General features: G+C 45.7%; 2 long non-coding RNA genes and 3 other non-coding genes across 5 annotated transcripts; all 5 read right to left on the reverse strand.

Annotated features, from left to right (window-relative positions):
- Positions 1–8884: 8884 nt before the first annotated feature.
- On the reverse strand, positions 8885–9906 carry LOC117190315. Its single transcript, XR_004473679.1, has 4 exons — positions 9809–9906; positions 9539–9617; positions 9282–9337; positions 8885–9114 (listed from the first exon to the last, which is right to left on the reverse strand). It is a non-coding gene; the product is annotated as an uncharacterized LOC117190315 (long non-coding RNA).
- A 2841-nt stretch (positions 9907–12747) lies between these two features.
- LOC117190317 lies at positions 12748–13135 on the reverse strand. Its single transcript, XR_004473683.1, has 2 exons — positions 12990–13135; positions 12748–12800 (listed from the first exon to the last, which is right to left on the reverse strand). It is a non-coding gene; the product is annotated as an uncharacterized LOC117190317 (long non-coding RNA).
- A 3477-nt stretch (positions 13136–16612) lies between these two features.
- Positions 16613–16693, reverse strand: LOC117192124. The gene has a single exon (XR_004474220.1). It is a non-coding gene; the product is annotated as a small nucleolar RNA Me28S-Cm3227 (small nucleolar RNA).
- Positions 16694–16850: 157 nt separating this feature from the next.
- Positions 16851–16931, reverse strand: LOC117192122. Its single transcript, XR_004474218.1, has one exon. It is a non-coding gene; the product is annotated as a small nucleolar RNA Me28S-Cm3227 (small nucleolar RNA).
- Positions 16932–17080: 149 nt separating this feature from the next.
- On the reverse strand, positions 17081–17161 carry LOC117192119. Its single transcript, XR_004474215.1, has one exon. It is a non-coding gene; the product is annotated as a small nucleolar RNA Me28S-Cm3227 (small nucleolar RNA).
- Between the last annotated feature and the right edge of the window lie 1214 nt (positions 17162–18375).

The following is an 18375-nucleotide window of genomic DNA, read 5'->3' on the forward strand; positions in this document are numbered from 1 at the left end:
CTGGGTGTGTATTAGTTGCTACCAGGCAATTTGTTATTGCTTCCGTAGCCACGTTGTTGAATTCTCCGGAGATGTCCACGAATACTCCCAGTGCATACTTTTTATTGTGAAGGGCTACCGAAGCTACTACCGAATGTAGTGCGGTCTCCACCGATTTCCCTTTAGTATAGGCATGCTGGTTGGTTGACAACAGTCCCCCTACCTCATTCCTGATGTGTAAGTCCAGCAGCTTTTCTAGCGTTTTTAATATAAAGGAGGTAAGGCTTATAGGTCTATAGTCCTTGGGACTTGCATGGCTGCACTTTCCTGCCTTTGGGAGGAAGACAACTCTCGAGGTTCTCCATTGGATAGGGATATAGCGAGTACTTATACAAGCTGTGAATATTGCGGAGAGCCATGGGGTAATCGCCTCTTTGGTCACCTGCATCATGGCTGGGAATATCCCGTCAAGTCCTGGTGCTTTTGTGCCCGCAAAGGAGTCTATTGCCCAGTGGATTCGCTTGGTGGTTAACAAATCTGTTGGGGGGTGTTGTTCCTCGGTTGCTAGGTCCTGGTGCTCTTTGGCATCAGCGACCTCGGTGCAACCGAGTGCTGTTAGGGCTTCGTCACTGCCCTCTGTCCACTGTCCGTCATCTAGCTTTAATTGGCTTTGTATGGAAGGCTGCTTAGAGAGCAGCTTCCGTAGCCGTGCGGTTTCTGGTACTTTCTCGATGTTGGAGCAGAAGGTCCTCCACGAGTTCCGTTGTGCTTTACGTATTTCCTTCTTGTAGCTCCTGAGTAGGAGTCTGTATTCCTCATAGACGATCCCTTCGTTCGCTTGTTTGGCGATCTTAAAGAATTCCTTGAGGTTGTCCCTTTGAAGAGAGAGATCCCGGCTCCACCAGAGTGGCTTGGACCTCTTCTTCGTCCTCGAGGGTTTGCACGATGTGTGGTAGGCGTCCAGCAACGCGTTGGATAGGGTCTCTAGAGACTTCTCTATGTCCTCCGCGGATTTTACTGTGCCCGGACTCGCGAGCTTCGAAGTAACTGTCTTTTTAAACTTTTCCCAGTTTGTATTCCGGGGGTTTCTATAGACTATTACCTTCGAAGAATGTTTGAAGTCGCACTTAAACTGAATGTACTTGTGATCTGAGAAGGAGGGTCTTTCAAGGATCCTCCAGCTAGATACCGTAGTACTGTTTCCCGTTGCTAGTGTTAGGTCTAGCACGTTGGATGAAGTCGGACCCACGAAGGTGTGCTCCTCCCCGACGTTTGCTATATATAGATTAGTATAAAGTATAAAGTCTAAGAGTGAATCACCTCTATCATTGATGTCGGTGCTTCCCCACACATTGTGGTGGGCATTGGCATCCGTCCCGATGACGAGTTGATAGTTTTTGGGGCCGGCTTCTGTCACCAGGCTACTGAGTTCGTCGGGTGGTGCGGGTCTGTCGTGAGCCATGTAGCAGGAAGGCGCTTTTCCTCGCTTTCCAGCATCACAACCGTCAGGTCATCCGTGCTGTAATAAGACATAAGGTAAGCATGGATTCCCTTTCGTACGAGTACGACGGTTCTGTTCCTGCTTACCGATGTTGCGTAGAACAGGTTGTGATTTGAGGACTTTAGTCCGGCCACTGAATTGCCTGTCGCAATCCAGGGCTCCTGGACTAGAGCTATGTCGGCGAGCCCTTGCTCCATGGCGATGAGGAGCTCCGCCGACGCTACCTTGCTTTTATGCAAGTTTAGCTGCAGCACACTCAGCATGGGTGGCTGGCTCACTTGCATCCGACGGGTTGACTACTAACGTCAGGTCACCGTCTTCCTCGTCTTCGTCCTCAAGCGCAAGACCCTGGGCGGCCTCCACGATGGACTCGAGACCTAAGTCCTTTTCCACCTCGCCTACCTGCAGGGTATGCGCGTCCTTGTCCTCAGGGTGGCGCTTTTTGAGGCGCAGGTAGACGCTACCCATGCCCCACGCCATCTTCCCGAACTTGGGATACAGCAGATCCTCTGCGTCCTTGTTTATTTGGAGGATCACACATTGGCCCCCCTCGTTGGGTAGTGGGCTACCAATGTGTAGGATCCTCCAATCGGTCGTTGGCACGTCCGCGTTTTGCCGCTGAAGGAGCTTCAGCGCTCGGTCTCCCTGGATTGTGATGGGGAAGAGTACCTTCGCCTTAGGCTTGGACGGGATAAGCTCCCGGTCCACAACCCCCAGCTTGGCCCCCTCCCACATCGCCTCCAGTTGGCAGACCGTACGCGTCAGCCACCTTAGGGTTGGATCGTCGTTGCACTTTAGGATCTTAACCCCATTTAGCCACCCAGCACCATCGAACGTGGGCATAGGGGCCGCGGGGTCTTCTTCCATGTGTGCAAACAGTGCGTCGACGAGACGCGCGTGCACAAGCTTCCACTGTGCCGCTGACATCTTGCCGTTTTCCTCGCTCCGGTCGATGAGTGCCACGATCAAATGTCGTTTGGTCACATCGCTGACCTTCGCGTTCGATTTCGATGGCTTCTTGGCCACTTTCGGTGGAGGGGCTGCACTCTTGGGCCCGCGTTGCCGCTTGCTCGCCGGAGTGTCTTTAATGGCACTCTCAGTCGAGCGTTGCCTCTTGGTGGCCATCATCTTCTCCACCTTATTGGCATATTCGCCATTCGACGCCCTCATCTGTGGCATCTGGGCGTAATGTAGTCGGCCCTCCTCTACTCGCTGCTCGGCCCAGGCTAGCTTGTCCTTCTCATCCTGGGAGATGTCTACTTTACCTTGCAGCCGGCTTTTTGATATTGAGGGCCGCTTTGTATTGTGCTTTGGCCTTCATCCCCTCCTTGGAACGCTTCGGCCCTTCCCTACGCAGGGAGCTGGTGCCTGGTTCCGGTGAGCGGAGAAGGCTCTCTTCCTCCGTCCTGCTCATAGAGAGCACGCTCTCCAGATCCGTGTCTGTGTCGACTACGGCATCTGTGCGGCTCAACTTGCAGGCTGCGGAGTGAGTTGTTTTTGTTGTTGTGGCAGTAGCTTTACAACTGACTTGGCCTGCTCCCGCCAAGTCTGAGGTGTGACCGCTGGCGACACGCAGAGAGGATTGCTCCTCCCCGTGCCCGCCGGTGGTAGCAGTCACGCTTCCCACCGACGTTTGGGTTGACATCCCAACCCGTGCTTTATCCTTCTTCGCCTCCATATTTGGCCCGAGGGTCCACACTGGTTAATATTTTTCGGGGGGACCACCCCCTAGCGTTTTAGGCCTGACCGCCAGGCACCTCTAGCCATGGCCCTGGTTCGGTTCCCCCGACTTTGAATCGGGAAGACGCCGGACCATAGCCTTAGCTAGACACTGCATTACCCCGGACAGAGCAAGCGACAGTGCATTACCCTTATCCGGGGTAATGCAGTGTCCATTGCCCAGCCGGCACCCTCGTGGAGGGTTCAGCTAGAGGATTTTCGCCAGGTAATCTTAAGGTAATTAAGAATCCTTTACAATACAATATCACTAGCATGGTAGTAATAGCATGAATTTCAAATACAATCAGTTGCAATAATTCGAGGTTCTGCAGGCGGTGGTACTCCTCCACCTACATTCGGTGTGTGATCCGGCCTGCTTTTCTAGATCGCTTTGCAGCGTTCTGAGGGAGACAGGCACGTTCTCGGTTCTCGTATTCGCCAGCCCGACGCCTTCCTTAGCTAGTACGTCCGCCGTCTCGTTCCCTTCGATGCCCTGGTGGCTGGGAATCCAGTAGATCCGCACTGACTTTGTCGTGCTTAGGGTATCTAGTGCCTCCCTGCTCGCCAAGACATTTCTGGAACTGACTGCGGACGACTGCATGGATCTTATCGCCGCTTGGCTGTCGACGAATAGGTTGACCGCATCGTGTGCTCTTTCAGTGAGAAGAGCGACCTCTGCTGCTTTCCTGATGGCAAAAACCTCTGCCTGGAATATGCTACAATGGTCCGGTAGCTTATATGACAGCCTTATCTCAGGGTCTGTACAGTATAGGCCCGCTCCTACTCCTCCGTCCATCTTGGAGCCGTCCGTATATATATTGAGGTGCTCCGTTTGGTCTCTTCCGATTTTCCACTCTTCAGGTCCCAAGGATGCAGTTGTTTTTACGTCGAGGCATGTTTGGGGGGTCATGTAATCAGTTCATCTGTTCATTTCCCTTCCAATTGAACTATGCCCGTATTCTTGTGGCGACATATTTCCTGAAGCGATGAGGCGTTGTGCTGCCTTTCCTGCAGTCAGACGGGCGTGGATGTCTAGGGGTTCGATTCCAAGTAGGGTTTCGAGTGCTTTTGTTGGGGTTGACCTCAGCGCCCCTGTAATACAGAGCAAAGCCTGTCGCTGAGTCCTTTCCATAAGCTTATGATACGTTTTCTTTCCAGTAGCTTGCCACCACACTAAGACTCCATACAGCAGAGTTGGTCGCACCACCGAGATGTAAATCCAATGCATCAGAGCCGGAGATAGGCCCCATGTGCTGCTGAGCATCTTCTTGGATGCATAAAGCGCAATGGTGGCCTTCTTCACCCTTTCCAATACATTGGGTTTCCATGCCAGTTTACTATCCAGTACTGTGCCCAGGTATTTGACTTGTGTTTTTGGGGTTAGCCTAGTTTGATTGATCTTCGGGGGGGGGTCCATATCGGTACCTTGTACCTCTTGGTAAAGAGGATGAGGTCCGTCTTGTCCGCGTTGATACTGAGTCCTACTTCTTCCGCCCACTCGCGTATCTCCCTGAGTGTTCGTTGCATTAGTGAGCTGAGGGTCGATGGGCAAACACCCGTAATAAGTATGCTTATGTCGTCCGCATAAGCTGTTATTATTGGGGCCTTCCTTTCGTATCTCTTGATGAGGTCGTCGACCACCAGATTCCACAGGAGGGGCGACAGGACTCCACCCTGGGGTGTGCCTCTGTGTGCCTCTTTCACCATGGAAGCGGTGCCCCACTCTGATTGCACCCGTCTGCAACCTAGGAGGTTCCTTATCCACAGGTTGATTGCTGGGTGTGTATTAGTTGCTACCAGCCAATTTGTTATTGCTTCCGTAGCCACGTTGTTGAATGCTCCGGAGATGTCCACGAATACTCCCAGTGCATACTTTTTATTGTGAAGGGCTTTCTCAATGGTAGCTACTACCGAATGTAGTGCGGTCTCCACCGATTTCCCTTTAGTATAGGCATGCTGGTTGGTTGACATCAGTCCCCCTACCTCATTCCTGATGTAAGTCCAGCAGCTTTTCTTGCGTTTTTAATATAAATCAGGTAAGGCTTATCGGTCTATAGTCCTTGGGACTCGCATGGCTGCACTTTCCTGCCTTTGGGAGGAAGACAACTCTCGAGGTTCTCCATTGGATAGGGATATAGCCAGTACTTATACAAGCTGTGAATATTGCGGAGAGCCATGGGGTAATCGCCTCTTTGGTCACCTGCATCATGGCTGGGAATATCCCGTCCAGTCCTGGTGCTTTTGTGCCCGCAAAGGAGTCTATTGCCCAGTGGATTCGCTTGGTGGTTAAAAAATCTGTTGGGGGGTGTTGTTCCTCGGTTGCTAGGTCCTGGTGCTCTTTGGCATCAGCGACCTCGGTGCAACCAGGGAAATGTTCCTCCATTAGTGCTGTTAGGGCTTCGTCACTGCCCTCTGTCCACTGTCCGTCACCTAGCTTTAATTGGCTTTGTATGGTAGGCTGCTTAGAGAGCAGCTTCCGTAGCCGTGCGGTTTCTGGTACTTTCTCGATGTTGGAGCAGAAGGTCCTCCACGAGTTCCGTTGTGCTTTACGTATTTCCTTCTTGTAGCTCCTGAGTAGGAGTCTGTATTCCTCATAGACGATCCCTTCGTTCGCTTGTTTGGCGATCTTAAAGAATTCCTTGAGGTTGTCGCTTTGAAGAGAGAGATCCCGGCTCCACCAGAGTGGCTTGGACCTCTTCTTCGTCCTCGAGGGTTTGCACGATGTGTGGTAGGCGTCCAGCAACGCGTTGGATAGGGTCTCTAGAGACTTCTCTATGTCCTCCGCGGATTTCACTGTGCCCGGACTCGCGAGCTTCGAAGTAACTGTCTTTTTAAACTTTTCCCAGTTTGTATTCCGGGGGTTTCTATAGACTATTACCTTCGAAGAATGTTTGAAGTCGCACTTAAACTGAATGTACTTGTGATCTGAGAAGGAGGGTCTTTCAAGGACCCTCCAGCTAGATACCGTAGTACTGTTTCCCGTTGCTAGTGTTAGGTCTAGCACGTTGGATGAAGTCGGACCCACGAAGGTGTGCTCCTCCCCGACGTTTGCTATATATAGATTAGTATAAAGTATAAAGTCTAAGAGTGAATCACCTCTATCATTGATGTCGGTGCTTCCCCACACATTGTGGTGGGCATTGGCATCCGTCCCGATGACGAGTTGATAGTTTTTGGGGCCGGCTTCTGTCACCAGGCTACTGAGTTCGTCGGGTGGTGCGGGTCTGTCGTGAGCCATGTAGCAGGAAGCCACCAGAAGGCGCTTTTCCTCGCTTTCCAGCATCACAACCGTCAGGTCATCCGTGCTGTAATAAGACATAAGGTAAGCATGGATTCCCTTTCGTACGAGTACGACGGTTCTGTTCCTGCTTACCGATGTTGCGTAGAACAGGTTGTGATTTGAGGACTTTAGTCCGGCCACTGAATTGCCTGTCGCAATCCAGGGCTCCTGGACTAGAGCTATGTCGGCGAGCCCTTGCTCCATGGCGATGAGGAGCTCCGCCGACGCTACCTTGCTTTTATGCAAGTTTAGCTGCAGCACACTCAGCATGGGTGGCTGGCTCACTTGCATCCGACGGGTTGACTACTAACGTCAGGTCACCGTCTTCCTCGTCTTCGTCCTCAAGCGCAAGACCCTGGGCGGCCTCCACGATGGACTCGAGACCTAAGTCCATTTCCACCTCGCCTACCTGCAGGGTATGCGCGTCCTTGTCCTCAGGGTGGTGCTTTTTGAGGCGCAGGTAGACGCTACCCATGCCCCACGCCATCTTCCCGAACTTGGGATACAGCAGATCCTCTGCCTCCTTGTTTATTTGGAGGATCACACATTGGCCCCCCCTCGTTGGGTAGTGGGCTACCAATGTGTAGGATCCTCCAATCGGTCGTTGGCACGTCCGCGTTTTGCCGCTGAAGGAGCTTCAGCGCTCGGTCTCCCTGGATTGTGATGGGGAAGAGTACCTTCGCCTTAGGCTTGGACGGGATAAGCTCCCGGTCCACAACCTCCAGCTTGGCCCCCTCCCACATCGCCTCCAGTTGGCAGACCGTACGCGTCAGCCACCTTAGGGTTGGATCGTCGTTGCACTTTAGGATCTTAACCCCATTTAGCCACCCAGCACCATCGAACGTGGGCATAGGGGCCGCGGGGTCTTCTTCCATGTGTGCAAACAGTGCACAAGCTTCCACTGTGCCGCTGACATCTTGCCGTTTTCCTCGCTCCGGTCGATGAGTGCCACGATCAAATGTCGTTTGGTCACATCGCTGACCTTCGCGTTCGATTTCGATGGCTTCTTGGCCACTTTCGGTGGAGGGGCTGCACTCTTGGGCCCGCGTTGCCGCTTGCTCGCCGGAGTGTCTTTAATGGCACTCTCAGTCGAGCGTTGCCTCTTGGTGGCCATCATCTCCTCCACCTTATTGGCATATTCGCCATTCGACGCCCTCATCTGTGGCATCTGGGCGTAATGTAGTCGGCCCTCCTCTACTCGCTGCTCGGCCCAGGCTAGCTTGACCTTCTCCTCCTGGGAGATGTCTACTTTACCTTGCAGCCGGCTTTTGATATTGAGGGCCGCTTTGTATTGTGCTTTGGCCTTCATCCCCTCCTTGGAACGCTTCGGCCCTTCCCTACGCAGGGAGCTGGTGCTTGGTTCCGGTGAGCGGAGAAGGCTCTCTTCCTCCGTCCTGCTCATAGAGAGCACGCTCTCCAGATCCGTGTCTGTGTCGACTACGGCATCTGTGCGGCTCAACTTGCAGGCTGCGGAGTGAGTTGTTTTTGTTGTTGTTGTTGTGGCAGTAGCTTTACAACTGACTTGGCCTGCTCCCGCCAAGTCTGAGGTGTGACCGCTGGCGACACGCAGAGAGGATTGCTCCTCCCCGTGCCCGCCGGTGGTAGCAGTCACGCTTCCCACCGACGTTTGGGTTGACATCCCAACCCGTGCTTTATCCTTCTTCGCCTCCATATTTGGCCCGAGGGTCCATACTGGTTAATATTTTTCGGGGGGACCACCCCCTAGCGTTTTAGGCCTGACCGCCATGTGCAAGGAACGCAATGACAAACTCAGCCACTACCTGCTGCACCTACCACGGAAGGACTGCAGATTATTAGTGGTAATATTAACGGGACACTGCCTGGCTGCGGCGCATGCGACAAAGCTAGGAATCACAAACAGAGACAGTTGTAGGAAATGTGACGAACCTGGGGCAACCGAAACCCTAGAACATCTCATCTGCAACTGTCCTGCTCTCTTAAGGGCAAGGAGGAGATACCTGGGCGCCCCAGTGCTGGCATCACTGGAAGATGCCTCCAAGAGGACGCCCCAGCAACTACTGGCCTATGCGAAAAATACCTCGATCCTCGAGGACTTCAAAACCCACTAAACACTGCCGCGACGGTTCATAACCCACCCCCCCCCCCCCCCCCCACCCCTATCAAGACAACTAAGGGCCATACTGGCCTATGTGGGGCCAAAGACGGCCAAAGGTCCCACTGTGCCGCTCCAAAGACATCGGCGATCCGCGACCACCGCTTCGACGGTGCTGTTGCCAAACAGACGAAACCGATGGGCAGCGGGGTCGCGGTAGAGACGAAGTACAGGCGAAAAGGAAATTGAAACCCCGCGCGCCTTTTGGGTCCTAATGTTAGGACCCGCCATAGAACAGCTTTTTGGTCGCTCATGCGACATCTTGGTATTGTATAGTCTTTGGTAACATGCAAATAATTGTAATTGTTAAGCGTTTTATGTTCAGACAGGGAAAAGTGAACAGCATGGTTGTTTAGGGTTCTACTCAGAAGAGGGAATCCTGAGTTAGGATATTCATCAACATAAAACGCTTCGCAAAAAACCATCTAAATTAAGTTTCCAAAACTTGACCTTATATATTCTGCTGAATCTGATCAACTGGTGTAGAGCAAATCATCGGAGCTGCAATTATTTATCAATTAATATGATTTGCTATAGCGGAACGTCAGAAGCTGATTTGACGACAATATCAGCTTCGAAAACGTTGTAACATGTGGGATTCTAATGAACTATACTGAAGTAACATCATTTAAAGAGTTTAAGGTAAAACAAATGAGTAGAAAACCTACCAGCACAAGCAATGCAATACTTTGAAGTCTTCAGGGTACTTCGGATAAAGGCAACACTGTAAAGAAGACATAAAAATTGCTATAAACATCACATATAAACTCGGTCTTCCCACCAATATGATGATGGTCTAGTTGATTCAGGTAAATTTCTCCGCATTTTCTACTCAGTAGAACGCAAGTTAATAGATAAAAGGGATTCATCATGTAAATATTTAAACCAAGCTTTACAGACTGACGTATACGTATGTATATCTTACCTAGCTTCATGATCCTTATTTGTTTTATCTTTTCGATAGACCAGTTCGTAGTTCAGTCGTCTTTCAACGGGGGTATACACTGCAAATTAAGGTAATTAAGAATCCTTTAGAATACAATATCACTAGCATGGTAGTAATAGCATGAATTTCAAATACAATCAGTTGCAATAATTGCAGCCATGGAGATTTAATCAAAAACATCATACGGTAATTACTTTCCTCATAGTATTCAAAATTCATCAAATATTTGTATGTACTTATGCTGTTTACCTTCTATTTATGGTATGAATTGGGGTTCCTCCGTTGATCCAAATTACGGAGGATCGTCACTAAAAGTACAAATGAATACTCAATTTAATAAAATATCACTAGAATATATACCTAGTTTACGTTGATTTGAAAGATAATCAGTTGCAATAATTGCAGCCATGGAGATTTAAATCAATAAAATCATACGGTAATTACTATCATCACATAAAAGTTGTATGTATATTTTGTTCAACGCTTTTTAAACTTACACAAAACGCACATCTGACAGATAGAATACGATTGAAGTGCGGCTGATCAAGAAATGCACCTAAAAAAAATAAACAAATAATCCAGGTTATTTTCCATTTTCGGTTTTGTATTAAATCAGAAAAAGGTTTATTTTTATACCCGATACTCAAAATGAGTATTGGGGTATATTAGATTTGTGGTAAAAGTGGATGTGTGTAACGTCCAGAAGGAATCGTTTCCGATCCCATAAAGTATATATATTCTTGATCAGCATCAATAGCCGAGTCGATTGAGCCCTGTCTGTCTGTCCGTCTGTCCGTCCGTCTGTCCGTCCCCTTCAGCGCCTAGTGCTCAAAGACTATAAGATCTAGAGCAACGATGTTTTGGATCCAGACTTCTGTGATATGTCACTGCTACAAAAATATTTCAAAACTTCGCCCCGCCCACTTCCGCCCCCACAAAGGACGAAAATCTGTGGCATCCACATTTTTAAAGATACGATAAAACCAAAACCGCAGAGTCGTAGAGTTTGACTATATGTTCTAGAGTGTAAAATCTCAACCAGATCGTATAATTATTATAGCCAGAATCAAGAAAACAATTTCATTCTTTCTCGCTCTGTCTCTCTCTAACACACAGGTTTCATGGTCGGTTTTGCCAATTGCAAAATATGAGTTCAAGGATCTCAGAACCTATTAGAGCCAGAGCAACCAAATTTGGTATCCACACTCCTGTGATATCGGACCTTGACCGTTTCGTGTCCAAATTTCGCCACACCCCCTTCCGCCCCCGCAAAGGACGAAAATCTGGGGCATCCACAAATCTCAGAAACTATTAAGGCTAGAGTAACCAAATTTGGTATCCACACTTCTGTTAGATCTCACTATAAAACGTATATCTCAAAATTTTGCCACACCCCCTTCCGCCCCCACAAAGGACGAAAATCTGTTGCATCCACAATATTGCAGATTCGAGAAAACTAAAAACGCAGAATCATAGATAATGACCATACCTATTAGATTGCTGAATCCGGATCAGATCGGATCATATTTGTAGCCAAAAGCAAGAAATCAATTTGCAGTGGCTACGCAGTATCCGACGACACGCTCAGACTGATTTTCTGTCTCTCTCGCACGCACTCTTTGTCGTGTCGTTTAATATTAGCGGCGTCTGCCGGAGGAGAGCCATACTGACTTAGTATCGGGTATAACTGTAGATTTGCGGTGTCCGCAGCAACTCACAACGTTCCCCCTCGTTTTCATTATTTCTTTTATATTTGCTACGTTTTTTTCTCTCACTTTATCTTCTTTTGCGTTTAGTTTTTGGCTTTCAGCCCAATTTAATAGTTTTTCGATTTGTTGAAAAGCAAATGCCAGCCAGAGCACAGAAAATAAATTGTCACAAAAATACTAGTCAACTCCTCTCGTTCTTGTTCTGTTCGCCGCAAAAACCGCCGGGCCATACGGGCCGGGCAGGCATGACGACAAAGTTTCCTCCAGGACACCCTCGAACCAGAAACAGAACCAGAAGCTCGAGACGGCGACAAACTCCTTGGCCTTATCTTTATCAGTTTCGGGGAGGCGAGTGAAAAGCACAGCGATGTCCTTGTCGTCACATATCGAGTGCAAAAAGTTCGACGACTGCCCAATTGCTGCACTTTTCCATTGCTCGCTCCCCTCCCCCTCCCCGTCCTGGACTGAAGGACTGGAGTCAAGCTGTAAATAACTTCAGATTGAAGAAGAAATGGAAAATTTTCAATTGAATTCATTGCGTTTTGATTGCACACACACACGTGCACATCCACCCACAAGATAATTATCAACTTAGTAAAAAAATAACCAACTGTCTTTTTTAAATGTCCCATAAAATCTCATAAAAGCGCATAAATGCCTCTATGGTTGTAAATATTCTCGTTCTGGTCTCGGGCCCGACATGCACTCAATGAATGAAATGTGTGCACAATGTTGAAAATAGATGTGACACTCATCCCCCGCCCCCCGAAAGTGGGGTTGTGTCTTCGACTTCCTTCTCCATCTCGTGCCTGCCGCTGCGGCTGCCTGCTCCTGATGGTATTGTTGCTGCTCATACGGCTGGCAGGGCATGTAGTGCTGGGTTGTACAACTTCCGCTTATATGGCCAACACAACAGCATGATAAATTGATGGCTGCCAGCGCGGTGCTTTAAAAATGCAAGGAAGGCCGACTACCCAGAGGAAAGTGAGTGCGTGCGTGCGAAGGGGTTGAGTGTTCGGAGTAACCTTTTAGCTTCCAAGTCCTCTGCACCGAATGGAACCCACAAACGTGACCTATAATCTGAAAATTGCATTAAAACGTAATTCCATTAAAATGTAATCAAAAATTTAAGTTAATCACCGGCCAAATCTCATAGCAACCAGCTTTTATTCTCGCATGAGCGTTGCCAGACATTGAAGAAAAGGATACACATTGTACTCTACATGTCATATATAAATACACCAACTGGCTATGAAATGACACCGATGATTCAAACATTAGGTGCCGCCAGGTTCAGGTTCAGATTTAGATTTCGCGTAACCATTTAAAATGTATTAATATAATAAAAAGACCGATGCAACCAGCGTCCCAAAAAAAAAAACAGTGCCAACGGCAGAGTTATAAAATCTTAGCAGAAAAAAATCTTTCCCCCACAATAGGCCAAATCTGAATTCCTTCAATATATAGCAGATTATTATATTTGATTTTCAATTTACTTTTATTTTATGCATTTTATTCTCGAACAAAACAACCTGGAAGAGAGAGATAACATAATTAACACATTGATTTGGAAACTAATTCAAGTTCTTAATGGAAATGAATAATCAGTTGGGGAAAGAAGACAAAATCAGCATGATGTTTGAGATTCTAAGAAGAAAAAACCACTAAGGGCTTCATCATCATTTCAAAAGAGCAGCATGAATACTTTAAGCACAATATACCTCTGTTGTTATAATGATCGGAAAAGGTATTTTCCTGTTGGCTGGTGGCTACGCCCACAAACGTACTAACAAAGACTATACAATACCAAGATGTTGCATGAGCGACCAAAAAGCTGTTCTATGGCGGGTCCTAACATTAGGACCCAAAAGGCACGAGGGAGCGCGCGGGGTTTCAATTCCCTTTTCGCCTGTACTTCGTCTCTACCGCGACCCCGCTGCCCATCGGTTTCGTCTGTTCGGCAATGCCTTCACCAGCAACGAAATAATTCTGGACTCTAATTCGAGCCTCAGCACCGTCGAAGCGGTGGTCGCGGATCGCCGATGTCTTTGGAGCGGCACAGTGGGACCTTTGGCCGTCTCAGCTTGCTAAATTAGTTAGTGAATATGAGTTCAATAAATATTTGCACACTGAAAAAATGTTAAACTTTGAGTGCTTATATCTCCTAAACTAAAACTATCTTGAAAATTCGATTGGAAAATTCTCTATTAGATGCGTACATTAAATTTATCTAAAGCACTCATACAATTGTTTGACTATTTCGGCTGAGTCCCCACTGTGCCGCGCCAAAGACATTAGCGACCACGCTGCCCTACGGTTTCGGCACGCAGCCACTGACATGCTTTCACACCGACTCGACGCTGACCGAGGCATTGACGAAGCCGAGTAGCATTTAGGAGGCGAAGGTAGCGTAAAAGAGAATTGAAGTACTAGCCCCGCGCGCCCGTACCGTGAAGCGTCAAACGAAAATAGAAAAAGCATTTGTTCTTCATGCAACATCTTGGTATTGTATAGTCTTTGGTACTAACAAAATGTGAATATGTGCCGATCCCTGATCGAAAGGTAACATATCTGCAAATAAAATAAATAGTTCGAGTTTAATACCAGTATCAAAGAAACGACACATATATTCGTAGTTATGTTCAGACAGGGAAAAGTTAACAGCATGGTTGTTTTTTCAGTGTGCAAATATTTATTGACTAACTAACTAATTTAGCAAGCTGAGACGGCCAAAGGTCCCACTGTGCCGCTCCAAAGACATCGGCGATCCGCGACCACCGCTTCGACGGTGCTGTTGCCAAACAGACGAAACCGATGGGCAGCGGGGTCGCGGTAGAGACGAAGTACAGGCGAAAAGGAAATTGAAACCCCGCGCGCTTTTTGGGTCCTAATGTTAGGCCCCGCCATAGAACAGCTTTTTGGTCGCTCATGCGACATCTTGGTATTGTATAGTCTTTGGTAACATGCAAATAATTGTAATTGTTAAGCTTTTTATGTTCAGACAGGGAAAAGTGAACAGCATGGTTGTTTAGGGTTCTACTCAGAAGAGGGAATCCTGAGTTAGGATATTCATCAACATAAAACGCTTCGCAAAAAACCATCTAAATTAAGTTTCCAAAACTTGACCTTATATATTCTGCTGAATCTGATCAACTGGTGTAGAGCAAATCATCGGAGCTGCAATTATTTATCAATTAATATGATTTGCTATAGCGGAACGTCAGGAGCTGAATTGACGATAATATCCGCTTCGAAAACGTTGTAACATGTGGGATTCTAATGAACTATACTGAAGTAACATCATTTAAAGAGTTTAAGGTAAAACAAATGAGTAGAAAACCTACCAGCACAAGCAATGCAATACTTTGAAGTCTTCAGGGTACTTCGGATAAAGGCAACACTGTAAAGAAGACATAAAAATTGCTATAAACATCACATATAAACTCGGTCTTCCCACCAATATGATGATGGTCTAGTTGATTCAGGTAAATTTCTCCGCATTTTCTACTCAGTAGAACGCAAGTTAATAGATAAAAGGTATTCATCATGTAAATATTTAAACCAAGCTTTACAGACTGACGTATACGTATGTATATCTTACCTAGCTTCATGATCCTTATTTGTTTTATCTTTTCGATAGACCAGTTCGTAGTTCAGTCGTCTTTCAACGGGGGTATACACTGCAAATTAAGGTAATTAAGAATCCTTTAGAATACAATATCACTAGCATGGTAGTAATAGCATGAATTTCAAATACAATCAGTTGCAATAATTGCAGCCATGGAGATTTAATCAAAAACATCATACGGTAATTACTTTCATCATAGTATTCAAAATTCATCAAATATTTGTATGTACTTATGCTGTTTACCTTCTATTTATGGTATGAATTGGGGTTCCTCCGTTGATCCAAATTACGGAGGATCGTCACTAAAAGTACAAATGAATACTCAATTTAATAAAATATCACTAGAATATATACATAGTTTACGTTGATTTGAAAGATAATCAGTTGCAATAATTGCAGCCATGGAGATTTAAATCAATAAAATCATACGGTAATTACTATCATCACATAAAAGTTGTATGTATATTTTGTTCAACGCTTTTTAAACTTACCCAAAACGCACATCTGACAGATAGAATACGATTGAACTGCGGCTGATCAAGAAATGCACCTAAAAAAAATAAACAAATAATCCAGGTTATTTTCCATTTTCGGTTTTGTATTAAATCAGAAAAAGGTTTATTTTTATACCCGATACTCAAAATGAGTATTGGGGTATATTAGATTTGTGGTAAAAGTGGATGTGTGTAACGTCCAGAAGGAGTCGTTTCCGATCCCATAAAGTATATATATTCTTGATCAGCATCAATAGCCGAGTCGATTGAGCCCTGTCTGTCTGTACGTCTGTCCGTCCCCTTCAGCGCCTAGTGCTCAAAGACTATAAGAGCTAGAGCAACGATGTTTTGGATCCAGACTTCTGTGATATGTCACTGCTACAAAAATATTTCAAAACTTCGCCCCGCCCACTTCCGCCCCCACAAAGGACGAAAATCTGTGGCATCCACATTTTTAAAGATACGATAAAACCAAAACCGCAGAGTCGTAGAGTTTGACTATATGTTCTAGAGTGTAAAATCTCAACCAGATCGTATAATTATTATAGCCAGAATCAAGAAAACAATTTCATTCTTTCTCGCTCTGTCTCTCTCTAACACACAGGTTTCATGGTCGGTTTTGCCAATTGCAAAATATGAGTTCAAGGATCTCAGAACCTATTAGAGCCAGAGCAACCAAATTTGGTATCCACACTCCTGTGATATCGGACCTTGACCGTTTCGTGTCCAAATTTCGCCACACCCCCTTCCGCCCCCGCAAAGGACGAAAATCTGGGGCATCCACAAATCTCAGAGACTATTAAGGCTAGAGTAACCAAATTTGGTATCCACACTTCTGTTAGATCTCACTATAAAACGTATATCTCAAAATTTTGCCACACCCCCTTCCGCCCCCACAAAGGACGAAAATCTGTTGCATCCACAATATTGCACATTCGAGAAAACTAAAAACGCAGAATCATAGATAATGACCATATCTATCAGATTGCTGAATCTGGATCAGATCGGATCATTTTTGTAGCCAAAAGCAAGAAATCAATTTGCAGTGGCTACGCAGCATCCGACGACACGCTCAGACTGATTTTCTGTCTCTCTCGCACGCATTCTTTGTCGTGTCGTTCAATATTAGCGGCGGCTGCCGGAGGAGAGCCATACTGACTAAGTATCGGGTATAACTGTAGAGTTGCGGTGTCCGCAGCAACTCACAACGTTCCCCCTCGTTAATTATCAGAACCCTTTTGGTTTAATTTGAAGTTGTGAATCAACAGCACTTTGTACAGATTGAACTTATCATCATGCAATGAATATTGACAATAAATAAAAGAACATACCTTAGTCACGTTTTCCGGATCGAATGACCAACGAAAATGTCGGCTTGCTGAAATGTGCGGCTGAAACGAAAGACAAAATGCATTAATTTCTCATTCCGGCTGGGTTTCCACAACATTTCTGAAATGAATCGATTTTCAGAATCCTTTTGGTTTAATTGTAAGTTGTGGATCAACAGCACTTTGTTCAGATTGAACTTATCATCACATTCTCGACCAAAACAAAAAAAAAGACGAGCAAAAACTTACCCCTGCATTATATATTTCCAGATCTCTGGCCATGTTGAAGCATTGACCTAAAATGAAGAATAATTTAGGTTAAAGTTCATCTGGTTAAATTTATGGTTTTTGCTTTATAAAATTGTTTTTCAGAATCCTTTTGGTTTAGTTTTAAGTTAAAAATCAACAGCACTTTGTTCAGATTGAACTTATCATCAGATACAAAATTCTAAATCATTATACACAGCAAGGGGTATCTACCTTTCACATTAGCTGTGCCGGGGGTACCGGGCGGCCTCATACCTAGAAACCTAAGAAAATGTAAATTTGTTTAATTGCCATTCGGATGTTTAACGCATTTATTTAGGTGAAATGATTTATAAGTTGGCCGTTCTTATTCTTTCTACAGGAAATGAATGCCAGGCCCGAAGACCTGGCACTCGACTCTTCGGAAAATAGAACATTCATCAAAAAATTCGTGCAAAGACGAAACACGGATTTTTCTACATACCCATTTTCAATCCATGAATACTGCTGCAATCCTTTTGCTCTTTTAACATTTTTTTATCTCATACAACAAAGCGTTTTCACTACCATGCTTTGACGATATCATTTTCTGTTCTTTCTCTGCAAAACAACCAGACCGGTTCAATAAAAATTTTGAAAGAAAAAATAATATAATAGAACACGGTAGCTAGCAGTGTGACCGCGGACTTATCGATCCGTCAGAAATATACCAAAACATACCGTCTCATTTAAAAAATATACCGTAAATATACTGACGAATTCAAGTTCTATTTTACATATTCCTCGTTTTTCATCTTCCGTTGAATAATGCTGCCTAACTAAAATCTTTAGTTCTGCCCACATAATTTTATCCGATTAATGAATCAATTTTCTACTTAACTGGTTTATTCTAAATACTGGCTTTTATTGAATTTTGCGTAAAAAAAGGTTATAGCGAAATTGGTCACACAAAAAATCGAAAGGGGATAGTCGTTCCAATTGCTCAATTTCTTTATTCCCTTGAATAATTCTGGCTAACTAAAATCCTTAGTTCTGCCCACATAACTTAAGGTTGTTGATGAATACATTTTCCTCAAGATTGACTAGTTTTTATTCCTTGCTTTTATTGTATTTTGGCTAAATCAAGGCTTAAACAAAATAGTTCAACAAAAAAACAGTCGCATAGTTGCTGGTATTTTTCCGATTATCTATCGTAGTGATCAGACGTGTTTTTGTTTTGCGCTCCGCATTTTTATACCCGTTACTCAAAATGAGTATTGGGGTATATTAGATTTGTGGTAAAAGTGGATGTGTGTAACGTCCAGAAGGAATCGTTTCCGACCCCATAAAGTATATATATTCTTGATCATAATCAATAGCCGAGTCGATTGAGCCATGTCTGTCTGTCCGTTCGTCCGTCCGTCCGTCTGTC

This window comes from Drosophila miranda (assembly GCF_003369915.1).
Source record: "Drosophila miranda strain MSH22 chromosome Y unlocalized genomic scaffold, D.miranda_PacBio2.1 Contig_Y1_pilon, whole genome shotgun sequence".
Classification (NCBI taxonomy): Eukaryota; Metazoa; Arthropoda; class Insecta; order Diptera; family Drosophilidae; genus Drosophila; species Drosophila miranda.